Source organism: Pteronotus mesoamericanus, unplaced genomic scaffold, assembly GCF_021234165.1.
Source record: "Pteronotus mesoamericanus isolate MK-2021 breed Mesoamerican mustached bat unplaced genomic scaffold, CSHL_Meso_final contig_55, whole genome shotgun sequence".
Lineage (NCBI taxonomy): Eukaryota > Metazoa > Chordata > Mammalia > Chiroptera > Mormoopidae > Pteronotus > Pteronotus mesoamericanus.
The window spans coordinates 3260106-3281629 of NW_026555198.1; the positions used below are offsets into that span (position 1 = coordinate 3260106).

General features: G+C 38.2%; 1 pseudogene; it reads left to right on the forward strand.

Annotated features, from left to right (window-relative positions):
- Positions 1-19590: 19590 nt before the first annotated feature.
- LOC129075524 (40S ribosomal protein S8-like) lies at positions 19591-20225 on the forward strand (annotated as a pseudogene).
- The last annotated feature ends 1299 nt before the right edge of the window (positions 20226-21524 follow it).

A 21524-nucleotide genomic window follows, 5' to 3' on the forward strand; every position in this document is an offset into this window, starting at 1 on the left:
AATGAAATGCAACCACACATTGATGTTTCTCTCCTCTTTCTCCCTCTCTTCCTCTCTCTAAAAATAAATAAAGTATTAAAATATATATAAATAGATGGAACTGGAGAACATTATGCTAAGCGAAATAAGCCAGGGAGCGAAAGACAAATACCATATGATCTCACCTATAAGTGGAACCTAACCAACAATACAAAGATGCAAGGAAAATAAGACCAGCAACACTGAAAGGAAAAGAAATCAACAGAGACAAGAGAGAAGGAGGGAAGGGGGGTGGGGACAAGGAAGGGAAGGGGAAAGTCAAGGAACATATAGCAAGGACTCATGGACAAAACCAAAGGGGAAGAGCTGAGGGAGGGAAGGAGAGAGGGGGCAAGGGAAAGTGGTGGGGGTAGGCAGAAACAAATGTATTTGAAAAAATAAATTAAAATAAAATTTAAAAAAAGAAAAAAAAGAAAAAGAAAAAGAAAAAAGAGGACTAAAAGGTAAAATATAAAATACAATAAATATTAAATTAAAAAATATATATATAAATACATTTTCTTGTTATTCCTAATTACTTTTTTAGTTTAATACTTTTATTCATGAGTTTTTCTAACTCTGATTTATATTATTCTTTCCTGTCATATATCATATTCTTAATACATTTTCATTTTTATATATTTTTATTTTTTTAATTTTTAAATAGTCTTAATTGTTACTCTATTACAGTTTTTCCACCTTTTCCTGCTTTGCCCTCCTCTGCCCATCCCACTCCCCACTCCCTCAGTCAAATCCCACACTGTTCTCTGTATCTTGTTCCTGATCTTCAAGGGAAAACTTTTAGTTTTTGTCCGTTTATTATAATGTTGGCTGTAGGTTTCTCATATACGGCCTTTATTGTGTTGAGGTATGCACCCTCTATTTCCACTTTGCTGAATGCTTTTATCATACATGGGTGCTGGATTTTATCAAATGCTTTCTCAGCATCTGTTGATATGACCATGTTATTTTTTTCCCTTCATTTTGTTTATGTGGTGTATAGCATTTATTGATTTGTAAATATTGTACCTTCCTTTCATCACTGGGATGAATCCTACTTGATCATGCTCAATGATCTTTTTAATGTATTACTTGATCCTGACTGCCAATATTTTGTTGAGGATTTTAGCATCTATATTCATCAGAGATATTAGCCTGTAGTTTTCTTTCTTTGTTTTGTCTTTACCTGGTTTTGGAATTAGGATAATTCTTTTAAAAAGATTTGGGTGTTCCCTCATCATGAATTTCTTGGAATAGATTGAGAAGGATAGAAGTTAGATATTCTTTAAATTTTGGTAAAATTTACCAGTGAAGCCATCCAGTCCAAGGCCTTTGTACGCCAGGAGATTTTTGGTCACTGCTTCAATTTCACTAACTTGTTATCAGTCTATTCAGGCTTTCTACTTCTTCTTGATTCTTCTTTGGAAGATTGTATGTTTCTAGAAATTTTCACCCATGTTGTCCAATTTATTGGCATCTAGTTGTTCATGGTAATTTCTTACATTCCTTTGTATTTCTTGATTTTGGTTGTAATTTCTCCTCTTTCATTTCCGATTTTATTAATTTGGGTCTTCTCTCTTTTTTTTTCTTGATGAATCTGGTTAAAGGTTTGTCAATTTGGTTTATTCTTTCAAAGAAATAGATCCTAGATTTATTGATCCTCAGAATTGTTTTTTAGTCTCTATGTCATTTAATTCTGCTCTTATCTTGATTATTTCCTTCCTTTTACTGACTCTAGGCTTTGTTTGATCTTGTTCCTCTAGGTCTTGTAGATGTAGGGTTAGGTTGTTTATTTGAGATTTTTCTGTCTTCTGCATTTAGGCCTGTATTGCTACGAACTTCCCTCTCAAGCCTGACTTTGTTGTGTCCCTTAAGTGTATGGTTTTTATGTTCATTTTCATTTGTTTCCAGGACTTTTTGACTTCTTCCTTGATCTCACTGTTAACCCATTTATTATTTCAGAACGTTTCATTATCTATGTATTTGAATGTTTTTGAGTTTTTTCTTTGAGGTTGGTTTCAAGCCATTGTGATCTGAACACATGTTTGATATGATTTGAATTTCCTTGAGTTTGTTGAAGTTTGTTTTGTGTCCTACTATGTGGTCTATCTTTGATAGTGTTCCATGTGTATTTGAAAATAATGTATATTTTGCTTCTTTGGAGCAAAAGGCTCTGTATATATCAATTAAGTCCATTTGATCTACAGAGTCATTCAATGCCACAATATCCTTGTTGATTCTTTGTTTGGAAGATCTATCCATTGTTGACAGTGGTGTGTTAAAATCCTCTACGTTGAATGTGTTACTGTTAATATTTTCTTGAATTCCTCCAAGATTTTCCTTATATATTAGGTGCTCCTATGTTGTGTGCATTTATGTTTACAATGGTTATATCTACAACGTAAGTGTTATGTAGTCACCTTCTTTGTCTCTTTTTATGCCTTTGTTTTGAAGTCTATTTTGTCTGATATAAATATTGCTACCCAAGCTCTTTTTCTTGTCCATTTGTTTGGAATAATTTTTTCCATCCCTTCACGTTCAGCCTGTGTAGATCTTTTGTTCTGAACTGGATGTCTTGTAGGCTGCAGATATGTGGATTGTGTCTTCTTATCCATTCAGCTACCTTACATCTTTTGATTGGAGCATTTAATCCATTTACATTTAATGTTATTATTTATAGGTACTTATTCATTGCCATTTATCCATACCTCTCTCCTCCTCCTTCTTCTTTTTATAGCAGCCTCTTTAGCATCTCTTGCGGTGCTGGCTTATTGTAGATGTACATTTTTAGTCCTCTTTTATCTGGGAAGCTCTTTATTTGGCCTTCCATTTTAAATGGGAGCCTTGCTGGATAGACTAGTCTTGGTGGCAGTTCCTTGCTTTTTATTACTTGGAATATTTCATGCCAATCCCTTCTGGCTTGTAGTGTTTCTGTTGAGAACTCAGTTGATAGCCTTTTCAGAGCTCCTTTGTATGTTACTAGCTGTTTCTCTTTGCTGCCTTTAAGATTCTCTCTTAGTATTTAAATTTTGCCATTTTAATTATGATGCGTCGAAGTGGGCCTCTTTGGGTTCATCCTGATTGGGACCCCCTGTGATTCCTGAACTTGTGTGACTTCTTTCCTCACCAAATTAGGGAAATTTTCTGTCATTATTTTTTCAAACAGGTTTTCTATCCCTTGCTCCTTTTCTTCTCCTTCCAGATATTCCTATAATCTGAATGTGTTATGTTTCATGTTGTCCTGAAGCTGATTTAAACTATGCTCATCCTGTTTTATAATCTTTTTTTGTTTTGCTCCTCTATTTGTTTCTACTTTGTCTTCCAACTCACTAATTCAGTCCTCTGCTTCACCTAGCCACCTTTTGATTCCTTCTAGTGTATTCATCATTTCATATATTTTATTCTTTTCTTCCTGCTTCCTACTCCTAGTTTCTATATCCTTTTTCATGCTGCTGTCGTTCCCAATAAGTTCTTTGTAGTTCTCATTGAGTTCCTTGAGAAATCTTATAACCATTTTTTTGAATTCTTTATCTAATAGATTGCTTGCCTCACTTTCATTTAGCTCTTTTTCTAGGGATTCCTCCTTTCCTTTCAATTGGGGGTTATTTCTTTGTTTCCCCATTTTAGGTGACACTTTTTGTTTGTTTCTGCATCTGAGATTTCTCTACTTCAACTGCCTGTCTTTTTTAGGGTGGCCTTCTGTAGTAGGAGTTCTGTGGGACTCAGTGGTTCAGTCCCTTTGATCTTCTGATCTGGATGCTCTATAGATGCCCTTTATTCAGTTTATGTGTGCTCTCTTGTTGTACTTGGGCTTTGATTATTGATGGCTCCTTCTTTGGCGGGTTCTCCCTTCCAGCTAGCTAAGTGTGAGTCACATCCCCCGCATGTCTTGTATGCATTTGCATAGCCCTCAGCTTGCTAGCCACTCTGGGGTGGGACCAGAAATCCCTTTGCTGTGCAACTTTCTGATCTCCCTGCCTTGCTGTATTCAGCAAGAGCAAACTTCACTTTCAATTTTGTCCTTTTGCTGACAGGGCAGCTGCACACAGGGTCCCTGCCCAGCATGCTTCAGCTCCCTTTTTAAAAAATCTCTCTGTGACACCCCCACTGAAGCACCAAGTCACTGTCTGGATTTCCACACATACCACCTCTCAAAAAAAATGTTTTGTTTTTTTTAAATTTGTAACAATTTTATCTGTTTATAAAGTATGTCTCTTTAATGTGTTTTCATAATATGACGAATATTATTTTGCTCCTTATTCTCTTTTCCTAAAGTAACTTTACATAAGGTTTTACTTTGATACATTCCTTTTGCTCATTTTAATATGAATTTAGTTTGACTCAACTTTTAGAAAGAGGCATAATTCAGATAGACTTTCTAACTTCACAGGGCCACTCTCTTTTGTTGTTTTCATGTAGCATTAAACATGGCTGCTCTCTTTCTTATATTTCTTATATCTGTTTCCCTCCCAACTTTTACTGAACATTCTTTTTCCATCCTCTCTATTGTCCTTAACATGTTCAAATTTTATTCAATTGCCAGGAATTCCTCCTCAACCTGAGGCTTCATCATGATAGGGGAGTCATAGTGGATCAATTTTAATAAGTCATCTGAATACCCAACTCCAGCCCTTTCAGATCTTCCAGCATGTTCTCTTATAATTGGTTTTGATTTAATTTTGAATTATTTAATTTTATATTTAGTATATATTTTTTCATGTATCTCAATAGCCATCACGTTTATCATGTTCATTTGTCGCAAGCAATACAATTAAAATACGATAATTTTATCGTATATGGTTTATAACCATCTCTCTATAATGGCTGTTTGGCACATATCTGGTTTCCATGATAATAAAAAACATGTAATAATTTCCCTCTGAATTATATCCTTAAAACAAATACCCTGGAGTGACATTATTTAGTAAAAAGGTAAGAACAGTTTTATGACTTGCTAAAAACTGCCAGATTGTTCATCAAATTGACTAAGGTAACTTATAATGCTCCTAGAAATGTATAAATGTTTCAGTTTCCCCAAAAGTCCCATCATGAGTTTAAATAATGTTCCATTATTGTTGCTAATTTTAGAGGTATAAAGCAACATTTCGTTGTTTTAATTTGCACTTCCTTTACTGTTGGCAAGACTGCACACAGTTTCCTATGTTAATTTACTAATAGTGTTTCATCTTGTGTAATGATTCTTCATAATTCTTGACCATTGTCCACAATGAACTTAATGCAAATTTTTTTAAAATTTTTAAACATATTTTATTGATTATGCTATTACAGTTGTCCCATTTTTTCCTATCCTTTATCCCCCTCTGCCTTGCACCACCCCTTCCTACAGCATTCCCTCCCCCTTAGTTCATGTGCATGGGTAATACATATGAGTTTTTGGTTTCTCCATTTCTTCTACTATTCTTAGCACTGCCCCCTGTCTACTTTGTACCTATCAATTATGCTTCTTATTCCCTGTACTTTTTCCACCATTCTCCCTCCTCTACCTCCCCGCTAATAACCCTCCATGTGACCTCCATTTCTGTAATTCTGTTCCTCTTTCAGTTGTTTGCTTAGTTTGTTTTTGTTTTTGTTTTTTGGTTCACCTGTTGGTAGTTGAGAGTTTGTTGTCATTTAACTGTTCATAGTTTTGATCTTCTTTTTCTTAGGTAAGTCCCTTTAACATTTCATATAATAATGGCTTGGTGACAGTGAATTCCTTTAGCTTTACCTTATCTGGGAAGCACTTTATCTTCCCTTCCATTCTAAATGATGGCTTTGCTGGATAGAGTCATCTTGGATGTAGGTCCTGCTTTTCATGACTTTGAATACTTCTTTCCAGCCCCTTCTTGCCTGTAAGGTTTCTTTTGAGAAATCAGCTGATAATCTTATGGGAACTCCTTTGTAGGTACCTGTCTCCTTTTCTCTTGCTGCTTTTAAGATTCTCTCCTTGTCTTTAATGTTGGGTAATGTAATTATGATGTGCCTTGGTGTGTGCTTCCTTAGGTCCAACTTCTTTGGGACTCTGAGATTCCTGAATTTCCTGAAGTCTATTTCCTTCTCCAGATTAGGGAAGTTCTCCTTCATTATTTTTTCAAATAAGTTTTCAATGTCTTGCTCTTCCTCTTCTCCTTCCAGTACCCCTATGATTTGGATGTTGGAATGTTTAAAGTTGTCCCGGAGGTTCCTAAGCCTCTCCTCATTTTTCTTTTGAAATCTTGTTTCTTCATTCTGTTCCAGTTGAACATTTATTTCTTCCTTCTGTTCCAAATTATTGTTTTGAGTCCCAGTTTTCTTCCCTTCACAGTTGTTTCCCTGTATATTTTTTCTTTACTTCACTTTGTATTGCCTGCTTCCTTTGTTTTGCAGCTGTACTCAATCATTTCTGTGAGCATACTAATTACCAGTGTTTTGAACTCTGTATCTGATAGGTTGGCTATCTCCTTGTTGCTTAGTTTTTTTCTGGAATTTTGATCGGTTCTTTCATTGAGGCCTTATTTCTTTGTCTCAGTGCACCTATTACGTTGTACGGGGCAGAGCCTTAGATATTCGCCAGGGCATGTCAACCCACGTCACTGTGTTGTCGCGATGTATGTGGAGGAGGAGTCAGAGAGGGAACAATATCACTTGCTTGGCTCCTGCCCTACTTTCAGCCACTTATCCTGCTACTCCCAAGGGAATTGCACCCTTCTGGTGCTGATTCCCAGGTGGGTGGGTTGTGTACTTTCTAGAATCCCATGGTCCCCTCCAGTGGACCCTTCTGTTAGACTGGGAGTTTGTCCTGCTGCTGCAACCCCCACAGGTTTTTACAGCCAGAGGTTTTGAGGCTTTATTTTCCCATGCTGGAACCCTGGGTTGCATGGTCTGCCTCACTCCCCAGTTGTTCTTCCAGGTTTATGCACAGGCAAATGTTGGACCACCTGGTCCACCAGCCACCACCTTGCCATGCATCCTTTCTGCCCCGGCTGCCCATCTATGCCCCTTATACCGGTCTGGATGAATGTTTCTTCTTTCACTCCCTGTTTTTTCTATATTCTGGCAGTTCTGGTTGCTTTATGCTTTTAAATTTGTTGTTGTCCTTGTTTTGGTTGTGGGAAGAAGCAAAGCATATCTACTTATGCCTCCATCTTGGCCAGAAGGCTTTAATCCAAATTTTTTTAAAACTTAATATATTTTGCAAATGCCATTGTATGTAATAAATAATTGTCTATTTTGTCACTTAACTTCTGTGTTGGTTTTATTGAGTTTTATTTGTATTAACATTTTGTGCAATAACACTGCTTATCTTTTCCTTTGTAATTTTTTTCTCCTTTAATCAAACATTATCTCCCTTCATAACTGAATAAGTGCTCTATTTTCTCCCTTTAATCCATGATAATTATTTTTCTAAATACTTAACACCAATTTTTGTCATTGATTGTGATATACTATTGCATGAAATGTAGGTTTGTTCATTTCCCCCATGGTAACATCAAGTTACCTCAATAGCATTTATGAAAATGAACTCCTTTTGTATTTCTCTGTTAAATTTAGTCGGGTATGTATTGAACTGTTATGAATGTTGATTAAAGCCCATATTCATGTTTGCTAGAGGGTACATAATTAGATTCAAACAGTCTGTGTTTATAATGCTGCTTTTTGAGAAACAAAGTCAATGCTGCAGTGTCATATCATCAGATGGCAGAGTGGCAAGTACTCAAAAGTAGCCTTTATCCTTTCCTTCACACCTTTTCCTTTCTTCCTTCTTTAGAGAAAGTGCTATTCACTCCTTGTCTCTATTCCCACTATAAACATCAGAGTTACCAGCTGAAGAAAAGTCTCTGGCACTTCTATGCTTTATGGATGGAAAACAGATGGAGAATGTAGAAAACCAATGTATGTACACAAAGGCCTTTTCTAGAAATCTCCTTCCCTTGTGCCTTCTTTTCTATCCAGCATCTAACTCTTCTCTGACAGAATTAAAGAAATTCTGCCGACTGAAAAGAAGACTGGTTTGGAGAGCTTGGATTGACAATCACATCCACACATTCCTTACATTAGTCAGTAGATATGTTTCTAGCATGTCAACTGAGTTACTGTAAATTTAGCTGTGTTTTTCCAATGAAAGGAGATATAATACATACTTTCTCTGTGGCATTATTGAAAAGTAACTTTGTAAACTGAAACTTTCGTAAAGCAAATATATTAGGCGTGTGTCGGATTATCTGTGATTGTTTGAATTTTTAAGCTACTCATGCTTCTCTCCAAAGATCTATATGCCTTACTGCCAGACATTTTAAAAGTAAAAATGGAGAGGAGAAATGTGGGAGTGTGTGTAGTTTGACAAAGCCATACAGGATAATCTTATACCTATCCCTTACACACACCCACACACACACACACATCCCTGAAGCATAGTACACTGATTTTATCCTATAAATTCAGATTTTTTTTATTTATTAGGTTTTCTTAATTTGGAATGCATATGTGGAGTATACATACAGCCGGCCCATATAATATGTCAAAGAATGTAGACAGATATAAAGAGGGTCATACATAATTTTTAAATTAAATTGAGTTTTCAGGGAGGGAAAGATGGCGGAGGAGTGAATGGGAGTCACGCTGACCTCCTCTCAAAACCAAACTGGAATTGCAACTAAATAATGGAGTAATCACCTGGAAAGCAGTGGAGCGATAGTGGGAGAGGAGCCTTGGTGCCGCGGACAGTGGATTCTACTCTCACACATCCCAACGGGTGAGAAGTGTGCTGGAGGCTCGAGAGGGTGGGCTGGGTGCCCACGGGCACTGGCACCAGAGGGACATTGAAACGGCCAGTTAGCTCCCCCCCGAGAAGATCGGGGTCTGAATCATAAACAGGAACCCCTAAACTACAGCAGCTAAAGCCAAGAAAATACAGACAAAACGCAACCCCAAAAAGCTTAGGGGTGCTCTCTGCCAGAGACAGGTGGCTGGGGATGCAAAAAGACATTTAAAGGGCAAACGCAAAAGTTGCAGCAGCAGCCACCCTCCTTGATTGCTGGGTAGAGGCGGCAGCAGGGTGGGCTGGTGCCTGGGAAAAGACTGGTGAGGAAAACTTTGTGAAGAGAACTGACACGGTGGCCGGTGGAGCCCCGTTGATGGCACACCTCCCACTCTGCAGCTACAATCTCGCTCAGGCTTAAGGGAATCAATTAACCTGCCTTTTGTGCGCTCCACACACAGCTTGTACGTGTGTGAGCTGCAGGGTTGAGTGCAGACGGGATGGGAGAGCCTTGAGGAAAGACTGGAGACGGAGGCGTTGGGGAAAGAAGGGGAGGAGGAACCGGGGAGTCCCGACTCCCTCCCCGTTCCATAGTCTCCATTGTGGGCTGGAAAGGCGCGACCCCATAGAGGCAAAAGCGGGGCGCGCATGAACCAGACTGCCTGCGATTGAAACGCACTCCGCACAGGGGTTGGATCCTCAGCCGAAGGGGTCACAGAACTGCCCAGAGGCCCCTGAGGGGAGACTAGAAACGGAGGCATTGGGGAAAGAAAAGGAGGAGGAACCGGGGAGTCCCGACTCCTTCTCCTTGCCATAGTCTCCATTGCCCGGGAAGAGGCCACACCCCCAGAGAGCCAAAAGCCGAAAAGCACACATAGACACCCCCAAAACACCCAGAGCAGGCGCGCACACTTGCGCCGAGTGACCGGCCAGGGTTGACGAGCGTGTGTGTGACCCACGCGGGCTGGCGAACACTTGCACCTGCCGGCAAGGCCTCACACAGACTGGCACCCATTCGGCCTGCGAGGGAGTGCGCAGAGCGGCAAGGGCAGGCGTAAATTGACCCGCCCGCCCCGCGATTGTGGAGCAGCTCACAAAATTAGTAGAGCTGCCCAGAGTCCCTGGAGGAGAGACCAGAAACAGGATTAACCTGAGAGTCCTAGAGCTCATTTCCTCCCATTTCCATAGTCCCCATTTGGCAAGAGCAAGCAACGCACCCAAAGAGCCAAAAGCTGGGAAAATACACCATAGAAGACCCTAAACTGACCAGTGCCGCGAAGCTCGCGTGCCAGGGGGGCCAGATGAGTACACGAGGTCGCGAATAAGCCCCCTGGTCTGGGACAAGCACATGCTAGCCCAGGCAGGTGGGGGACCCTGCCACGCTGGGAACGCGCTCAAGGAGCCCGCGTGAGAGCGCAGAGAGATCCCAAAAAATAGCCCAGCCCTGACCGAAGGGGTCACAGAGCTGCTCCAAGCAGGAGTCAGACACAGGCATTAGACTCCTGAAAGGCTCAAACAAACAACCCAAGGCCCTATAGGGTCAACAACTGACATCATCAGAGGCAAGCCCAGAAAGAAAAGTAAAGGACAAAAATACTTAACAGACTCTCACAAAAATGGGAAGAAAAAGAAGTTCCCCTCAAATGAGTGGAAAAGGGGACTCCCCACAGAGAGAGCTCAATGAAATAGAGGCAAGGGAACTATCAGATATGGAATTCAAAACAATGGTTCTAAGGATGCTCAATGAGCTCAGCCAGCTCAAAGAGAACTATGAGAAACTGCAGAGAAACTATCAGGATCTTACAGCAAACTATATCAGCCTGGAAAAGGACACAGAAACTACCAAGAAGACACAAGAGGATATGAAGAATACCATTTCTGAATTGAAGAACACAATAGAAGGAATCCAAAGCAGGCTGGATGAAGCCGAGGATCGAATCAGTGAGATGGAGGACAAGGTAGAAAAAAGCTCCCAGAAAGAACAAGATATGGGAAAATGACTCAAAAAGAATGAAGAGGCATTTAGGGAAATGCAGTACAACCTGAAACGCAATAATATCCATATAATAGGGATACCAGAAGGAGAAGTAGAGGAGCAAGGAATAGAGAACCTCCTCGAAAAAGTAATGATGGAAAATTTCCCTAATTTGAGGAGAGAAAGGGTATCCTGGATCCAGGAGGCACAGAGGACCCCACTCAAGAGGGACTCAAGGAGGTCCACTCCAAGACACATCATCATTAAAATGGCAAATGTCAAAGACAAAGAGAGAATCCTCAAGGCAGCAAGGGAGAAGGAGAAAGTAACATACAAGGGGGCCCCGATACGCCTAGGAGCTTACTTCTCAACAGAAACACAACAAGCCAGAAGGGAATGGCAACAAATATTCCAAGCCATGAAAAGCAAGGGCCTACAGCCAAGGCTGCTCTACCCAGCTAAGCTCTCCATTAAAGTAGAAGGAGAAATACGGAGTTTCCCAGACAAAAGAAGGTTAAAAGAATACATCTCTACCAAATCAGCACTCTAAGATATGCTAAGGGGACTGGTTTAAGCCAAAAGCAGATCCCAAAAGCAGATAAAGACACTACAAAGAAAGAAAACTACAGGCCAATTTCACTGATGAACATAGATGCTAAAATCCTCAACAAAATATTGGCAAACCGCATCCAGCAATACATTCAAAAGATTATCCACCACAATCAAGTGGGATTCATCCCAGGGATGCAGGGATGGTTCAATATACGCAAATCAGTAAACGTGATACATCACATAAATAAAAGAAAAGACAAAAACCACATGATCATCTCGATAGATGCAGAAAAAGCATTCGATAAGGTACAGCACCCATTTATGATCAAACACTCAGCAAAATGGGAATAAATGGGGCATTCCTCCACGTAATAAAGACCATATATGAAAAACCTACAGCTAATATCATACTCAACGGGCAAAAACTGAAAGCTTTCCCACTAAGATCGGGAACACGACAAGGATGTCCGCTCTCACCACTTCTTTTCAACATCGTATTAGAAGTCCCAGCCACAGCGGTCAGACAAGAGAAAGAGATAAAAGGCATCCAAATAGGAAAGGAAGAAGTAAAACTATCATTGTTTGCAGATGACATGATAGTGTACATAGAGAACCCTGTAGACTCTACCAAAAAACTCCTCAACCTAATAAGTGAATTTGGCAAAACAGCAGGATACAAAGTCAACATTCAGAAATCAAAGGCGTTTTTGTACACCGCAATGCAATAGAAGAAGAAGAAATCAGAAAAAAAAAACATTCGATATAGCAAGAAAAAAGATAAAGTACCTAGGCATAAATTTAACCAAAGACACAAAAGACCTGTATGCAGAAAACTATACAACATTGAAAAAAGAAATTAAGGAAGACACAAATAAATGGAAGCATATACCGTGCTCATGGATTGGAAGAATTAATATCCTTAAAATGTCCATACTACCAAAAGCAATTTATAGATTCAACGCAATCCCTATTAAGATACCAATAACGTATTTCACAGAATAGAACAGACATTTCAAAAATTTATATGGAACCATAAACGACCCCGAATAGCTGCAGCAATTTTGAGAAAGAAACACAAAGTAGGAGGGATCACAATACCGGACATCAAACTCTACTACAAAGCCACCATACTCAAAACAATCTGGTACTGGCACAAGAACAGACCCATAGACCAGTGGAACAGAATAGAAAGCCCAGAAATAAGCCCAGGTCTCTATGGACATCTAATATTTGACAAAGGGGGCAGAAGCATAAAATGGAGCAATAACAGCCTCTTCAACAAATGGTGTTGGGAGAGCTGGACGGCTACATGCAAAAAATGGAAATTGGATCATCAGCTGACACCATACACAAAAATAAACTCAAGATGAATAAAAGACTTAAATATATGTCGCAACACCATCAAAGTCCTAGAGGAGAACATTGGCAGGAAACTCTGAGATATCCCACGCAGCAATTTTTTCACCGATATGTCTCCTAAAGCAAGGGACATAAAGGAAAGAATAAACAAGTGGGACCTCATCAAAATAAGAAGCTTCTGCACGGTGAAAGAAAACAACAGCAAAATGAAAAGGGAGCCAACCATTTGGGAAAATATATTTGCTAATGATACATCAGATAGAGGTTTGATCTCCAAGATATATATAGAACTCACTCGACTCCACACAAGAAGACAAACGATCCAATCAAAAAATGGGCAAAGGACCTGGGAGGATGCTTTTCTAAGGAGGAGATACAGAGGGCCCAGAGGCATTTGAAAGGATGCTCAGCATCACTAGCCATCAGAGAAATGCAGATCAAAACCACCATGAGGTACCACCTCACACTGGTCAGAATGGCCATCATAAACAGATCAACAAACAACAGGTGCTGGCGAGGCTGTGGAGAAAAGGGAACCCTAGTCCACTGTTGGTGGGAATGAAGACTGGTGCAGCCACTATGGTAAGCAGTGTGGAATTTCCTGAGAAAGCTGAAAATGGAACTGCCTTTTGATCCAGTGATTCCCCTGCTGGGACTCCAAACGCCAATACAAAAGAACCTATGCACCCCAATGTTCAGAGCAGCACAATTTACAATAGCCAAGTGTTGGAATCAACCTAAATGTCCATCAGTAGATGATTGGATCAAAAAGTCATGGTACATATACACAATGGAATACTACGCAGCAGAAAGAAAAAAAGAACTACTAAACTTCGCGACTGCATGGATGGAACTGGAGAGCATCATGCTAAGCGAAATAAGCCAGGGGGCGAAAGACAAATACCATATGATCTTACCTATAAGCGGAACCTAACCAACAATGCAAAGATGCAAGGAAAATAAGACCAGCAACACTGAAAGGAAAAGAAATCAACAGAGACAAGAGGGAAGGGGGGGGCAGGGAAAGGGAAGGGAAGAGGAAAGTCAAGGAACATATAGCAAGGACTCATGGACAAAACCAAAGGGGAAGAGCTGAGGGAGGGAAGGAGGGAGGGGGCAAGGGAAAGAGGTGGGGGGGAGGCAGAGACAAATGTATTTAAAAAGTAAATAAATTAAAAAAAATTGAGTTTTCAAAAAATATATTTCCAAAAGTGTTTGTATATTTGGCAATTTTTGCTGTATTGTTTAACTAAATTGGCACACTTTTGAATTTAGATGGCAATAAAATAAATGATCAAAAAACTGCTTCATAGTCTAGGTGTACATCAGTAGATGAGTGGATAAAAAAGCTGTGGTACATTTACATGATGGAATAATACTCAGTCTTAAAAAAGAAGGAAATCTTACCCTTTGTGACAGTATGGATGGACCTGAAGAGTATTATGCTCAGTAAAATAAGTGAGTTAGAGAAAGAAAAGTACCATATGATTTCTCTTATATTTAGAATCTAATGAACACAATAACCTAACAAAATAAAAACAGCCTCATAGAGACAGAGAACAGACTGACAGCTGACAGCTTTTGGAGGTGGGGGTGGGGGGTTGGGAGGCTGGATGAAAAACATAAAGGGATTAAGAAAAAAAAAACCTCTTAGACACAGACAACATTATGGTGATTAACAAAAGGAAAGAGGGGGTGGGAGAAGGTAGAATGGGGTAATGGAGGATAAATGTGATGAAAGGAGACTTCACTTTGGGTGGTGAACACACAACACATTATATAGATGATGCATTATAGAAGTGTACACCTGAAATCTATATGATTTTATTAACCAATGTTCAATAAATAAATTTAATAAATTCAGCAAATAAAAACAAAAAATAAAACTGCTTCAGAGGCAACTTTTTAGCTTCAGATACTCAGGCTAGGACTCACGAGACATAATTTCCTACTAGGTATTGGGCTTGCAATGAATCTAAACAGCAGATATGTGAACAAAATATCATCTCTTATGCAGTAAGTATCCAGAGATACTTCACACAGGGAATCTGTAATTCCAGAGGTCTTGCCATGAGTCACACACTAATGTAGGGGTTTTTAAAATATTCTCCCTAATTTTTACAGAAACTCTAGGAAGTAGAGAATACGTTGATAGATTAGGAAATTGAGGCTTGGAGGAGTTTAGAAACTGTCCAAGTTCATATAAATAGTAGGTGATAAAGACCTGGGATACAGGTCTTTCTAACTTAACATCCCTGCTTTTAATCACTAAATTTGTATGTAGCAGAAGCAATGTAGAAACATTATCAGCTAGACAGACAGCAGATAATTAGCAGTAAATATCACTAGGGTTGATTGTAGGCATGGTGATGTTCAGGTTTCCTGCTGCCTTCTATCTACCCGTGGAATGATGGTGTTAGTGGCAGGCCAAGAATAAAGGCAACAAAGCAGAAAACAATCACAATCCATGGTGAGGTTTCCACATGTCTATTGTAACCTGAAGAAGAAGGAGGACACTGTCAATCACTGTTGAATGTGTGGAAAGCCATTTTTCTGGAGAGAAAGGAGAGAAGTAAACTAAAATTTGAGTAAATCAGCATTCTTGACATCATCTGCTGTCATTTGCCTTATCTTATCTCATCATTTGCCACACGCCCATCCCTTGCATTTTCCCGTTCAGCATTGAGGACAGTATAAGCTGCTCTTTCTTTTGACACTCACAGCTCAATCTCAACTTTAATCTTCCTGACAGCTTTTTCTAAATTTGTCATCAACACTTGGTATGCAATTTGGTTAGATACCTTTATCTTTTATGATGGTTTTATTAAATCCAATTTCTTTGGAAGTTTCATATTCAACAAATAAAAATAAAGAAATAGATAAATAAATAAATCAAATGTGGTTCATAACCACAGTTAAATATTTTTAAATATTTAATTGTGGTAAAATATACATAATATAAAATTTACCATCTTAACCATTTTTAAGTGTTCATTTCAGTAAAGTATATTCACATTGTTGTGAAACAGATCCCCAGGACTTAATTCATGTTGTAAAACATAAACTCTTCCTGTTAAACAACTCTACCTTTTCTCATTCTCCCAGACCCTGGAAACTACCATTCTGTTTTCTTTCTATGAGTTTGACAATTTTAGATACCTCATAAAAGTGTAACTATACAGTATTTGTATTACTGTGACTGGTTTATTTTATTTATCATAATATCTTCAAGGTTCACCCATGTTGTACCATGTGTCAGAATTTCCATCATTTTAAATGCTGAATACTATTCCATTGTATGTATATACCACATTTTGTTTAATCATCTATGTGTCTTGTCAATGGACATTTGAGTTACTTCCATATTTTGGCTATTGTAAACAATTTTACTATCAACATGGGCATATAAGCATTTCAATTCTTTTTGGGATAAACACAGAATTAGAATTTGCTGGATTATGATAGCTATTATTAATTTTTTGAGGAACATCCCTATTGTTTTCAATAGTAGCTGTACTGTTTTATATTCCAGCCAACAGTACACAAGTTTTCCAATTTCTCCACACCTTCACCAACACTTGTATTGTACTTTATAAAAAATAGTAGCCTTCCTAATGGGAGCAAAGTGATATCTCATTGTGGTTATGATTGGCATTTGTCTAATGCTTAGTACTGTTAAACAACTTTTCATATACTTGCTGGCCATTTGTATATCTTCTTTGTAAAAATGTCTAACTCCTTTGACAATTTTTATAACAGGATACTTGCTTTTTGTTGTTGAATTGTAGGAGGTTTTTTTTATATGTTCTAGATATTAACCTTATTAAATATATCATTTGCAAATATTTTCTCCCATTCCTTAGGTTGGCTTTCACTCTATAGATTGTGCCCTTTGAGGCACAGGAGAGTTTTGTTTTTTTTTTAATTTGATGCAGTCTAATTTATCTATGTTTACTTTGTTTTCTGTGTTTTTTGTGTAATATCCAAAAAATCATTATTAAGCTAAATGTCATAAAGCTTCTCCCTTATCTGCTAAGGATTTTTATAACATTAAGTCTTATATTTAGGTCTTTTATACATTGAGTTAATTTTTTTATATAGTGCAAGGTAAAGTTCCAACTTCATTCTTTTGCAAGTGCATATCCAGTTTTCCCAGCACCAGTTGCTGAAGACAGCCATATTTTTTTAAATGTTCCTCCTTTAACTTGCTTATTGGAATCATTTAGGAAAGATCAGCTTCATTTTTTAGAGTGCCCCACCTTTCTAGAGCTATCTTCCTTTTTAGAGTCTTGGGCCATAGATTCATACCTGACTTTTCATTGAACTTTTTGAAATCATAGCCTATGATGGGCTTTTGTGCACAGCTTCCTCTTTGTTTGCTTTTATAAATGTTATGATAAAGCCTGTGTTTCACAGTTACCATTACTTCTTTTAATTTTAGAACCCAAACTGAAGATCTATGAATCTAAGTCCCATTGTCTGTCAGTACTATATTAAAGGACAGAACATTAAATGCAAAAGTCCACTATTATACTTGGCCTGCACATTGGTCCCAAATATGTGTGTGGACTCTATTATCTGATTAACAGGGTGATGCTTGAAGAATTCCTTCTGCTCAGATACAGAAAGGCCATGCAGCCTCTGCCTTGGTTCCTTTCCTTTAAACAACCCACCTTCCCATCCACCAAATTCTGGCCCCTCTGATTTAACTTTCCAGAAGTGGTAGAGAAAAATCCACTGTAAAAATTATAGCACTTCCTGGTCCTCGTCCATTCTAAGGTAACTGGTGTATGGGGATGAGTTTGATTACGCTCAGCAAAGGAATACTAATAAAGGGCCCTTCTCTAAGAAAAATGTGGTCCAAGCACATATTACTGATTGGAAAGCATGATGAAAAGAGAATATAAATTGGGTACACCACCACAAAGAGAAAGCTCCACCATCTTCAATAAGTGATATTACTGGAAATCATGAGGTAAGTTCCAGAAATAAATTCATATTGCTCTTTTGTACAATACTTGCTTATTTTAGAGATACAAATTCTGTGCCTTATGACAATGGCTTTCTTATCCCAGAGCACATAAAGTCCTCTATTTGAGAGTTGAAATTACATGCAAGGTGAGTCAAGAACCTTTTGGATGGGTATAGTTGTAATGTGCCATTAGTGCTCTATCTTGCTTTTCTTCTATTTTTAATGATATTATGAAAGCGTTACCCAAAACTGCTGTGTGTACAAGAATTCTATAGTATTCTCCCCAAAATATCATGACCCACCTGCTTTTTATCATGTTTCTCAATCTATGGATTGACATTGTGAGATACAGAATTTTGAAACTCTTAACCCCTTATCAGATAAGTTTTTTAGAAAAAGTGCATACATCTACTGCAGCATTCAAGTCAGGAATTCCACTCTATGTACCTCAGGAAAACTTAGAACATAATAACAAATCCATGTTTGAAATCTTTAAGGTCACTTTAGCCATAATGCATTCTCTATAATTGAAAATTAATATCTAAAGCCATGAAAAATTATCTTCATACTTTTGCATTGTGAATACCAATACCATCTTCAATTTTTATTCTTATATAGCAAGATTTTAAAATCTTTTTAAGGCATAAATCTTCTTCAATGAATTTCTAAGCAAAAGCATCCCCCCAAAAAAAAAACAAATGGATAAAATCATAATTGGTCTGGTTAAGCTGGTGTAAGAGATCTGAAGCCTCGCCTATACCATTCTCTTCCTACTCTTCCACCACCTGTGTTAGTCCCACAGGTATTTGCACCAACTCAGAAAGCTCTGCATGGCACAATTTAATTTTATATTTCTCCTCCATAGTATCTTATTGTGGCATTTTTCTCCCTTGTCCTTACTTTAGCTCAAAACCTTTTTGATCTAATTGGTGGGACTGAATGTCTTCAGCACCTTTTGGCACTTAGGTATCCACATGGCTTAGCAGATGCAAGCATACCTACAATGTAAAAGGGTAATTTTTCAGGTCAAAACAGCTGGTTGAATATACACTTTAGGATTATCCAAATCTACTTGCCGTGACTCTGTTTTAATTATGCATCTTTCTGCTCTTCCAAAGTTTCCCAACTAAATTAGAATCTCTCTTAAACAACCTCTCTTTAAATTACTCAAAAATTAATCAAAGACTTCATTCTATCTGCAAAATGTACTGCCAATCCATGGCATGCTGAGTTGTCAGCAATAATAAGCTATGTTCTAGTGTATGCAACTACTCTGCTTCCACCATTAGGTTGTGTGCATACTAAGTATAAATTCCATTTATTTCCAAATCTGTTTGTTCAAATGTTACTCATTATTATAATTACCAGGTTTAATTAAATATTAATTAAATCAAATAAACAGAAATTTTAAAAAAAGGTAAGCTGTTCTTTGTATAAAAGCTAAGCTGGAAAGCTCTGTGAAAAAAAACAGTATCCAGAAGATAAGAAAACAAGTCACAGATTGGGAAAAAATATTTGCAAAGGAAACATCTGATACAGGACTGCTATCCAAAATATAAAGTACAATACAATACAAAATACAAGAAACTCTTAAAACTCAACAATAAGAACACAACTCAATTAGAAAATGGACAAAAGACCTTAACAGACACCTCACCAAAGAAGATATACAGATGGCAAGTAAGCATATGAAAAGATTCTCCACACCATATGTTCTCAGAGAAATGTAAATTAGACAATGAGACACTACTACACATCCATTAGAATGGCCCAAATCAGAAACACTGACAAAGCCAAATGCTAGACAAGATGTGAGGCAACAGGAATTCTCATTCAGTGCTGAAGAGAATGCAAAATGTCACAGCCACTTTGGAAGACAGCTTGGCAGTTTCTTACAAAAATAAACATACTCTTATCCTAGATCCAGTAATCACACTTCTTGGTATTTACCCAAATGAACTGAAATCTTATGTCCACATGAATACCTGCACATGGGCTCTTTCCAGCTGGCACCAAGCCAAGGGCATCTCTTGGGACAATTTGAACAAGTGCTGCAAGACCAGGGGCAAGGGGAAGCCCTACCACAAGAAGCAAAAATATGAGCTGTGGCACCCTGCTGCTAACTCTAAGATTGGCCCTCATACAGTTCGTGTGCAAGGAGGCAATAAGAAGTACCAAGACTTGAGGCTGGACATGGGCAACTTCTCCTGGGGCTCAGAGTGTTGTACATGCAAATCAAGGATTACTGATGTTGTCTACATGTCTCCAACAATCAACTAGTCTGTACCAAGGCCCTAGTAAGAACTGCGTCATGCTGACCGGTAGCGCACCGTACCGGCAGTGGCATGAATCCCACTATGCACTGCCCCTGGGCCGCAATAAGGGGAACAAGTTGATTCTTGAAGGGGAAGAGATTTTAAACCAAAAACAATCAAAGAAAATTCAGAAGAAACATGATGAAAGGAAAAAGAATGCCAAAATCAGCAGTCTTCTAGAGGAGCAGTTCCAGCAAGGCAAGCTCCTTGCTTTGTGGCCAAGCAGATGGCTCTGTGCTGGAGGGCAAGGGGCTGGAGTTTTATCTGAGGAAAATTAAGGCCTGGAAAGGCAAATAAATCTTCTTCCCTCTTTTCTTTAAAGCTCATGTTAAAAAAACAAAAGGCTCATGTAATAAAGGGTTCATTTTCGGGGGGGGGGAACCCTGCACATGGATGTATATAGCAGCTTAATTCATAACTGCCAAAACTTGTAAGCAACCAATATGTTCTTCAGCAAGTAAAAGGATAAACTGTGGTATATCTACACAATGAAATGTTCAGTGCTAACATGAAATGAGCTATCAAGCCATGAAAAGATGTGGAGGAACTCTAAATGTATATTACTAAGTGAAAGAGGCCAATCTGAAAAGGTTACATACTGTATGATTCCAACTATATAACATTTGGAAAAGGCAAAATTATGAAGACAATAAAAATATCAGTTGTTTCCAGGGGTTGGGGGAGGAAGGGTGGGATATGACTGGGTGCAACACAGAGAATGTTCAGGGCAGTGAACATTCAAAGCAACCTATAGATTCAACACAATTCCTATCAAGATACCAATGGCATATTTCATGGAACTAGCGCAAATATTCAAAAAAATTATATGGAACCACAAAAGACCCTGAATAGCCACAGCATTCATGAGAAGAATACAATTGGAGGAATCACACTACCCGATATCAAACTATACTGCATGGCCATAGTAATCAGAACAGTATGGTACTAGAATAAAAACAGACACATAGGTCAATGGAACAAAATAAAGATCCCGGAAATAAATGTATGCCTTTATAGTCAATCAGTATTTGGCAAAAAAAGCAAAAACATACAATGGGGTAAATGTTGTCTATTTAATAAATGGTATTGGGAAAATTGGACAAATACATGCAAAAATGAAACTAGACAACCTTGTTACACCAGACACAAAAATAAACTAAAAATGCATTAAAGACTTAAATGTTAGACTCAAAGGAATAAAAATCTTAAAAGAGAAGAACATAGGCAGCAAAATTTTGGACATTTCTCATAGCAATATTTTTTTTCTGATATATCTCCCCAGGCAAGGTAAACAAAAGAGAAAGTAAACACATGTAACTCTATCAAACAAAAATGTTTTTTGCACAATGAAGGAAATCTTCAACAAATGGAAAGACCAACCACTGAATTGGAGAACATAGTCACTGATACATCTGATGAGGGGTTAATATCCAAAATTTATAATGAACTTATAAAACTCAAGAGTAAAAAAATAAACAGTGCAACTAAATAATGAATGAAGTGCCTAGTCACTTTTTTAAAAAGGACATACAGATGGCCAATAGACATATGAAAAGATGCTCAATGTCGCTAACCATCCGAGAAATGCAAATTAAA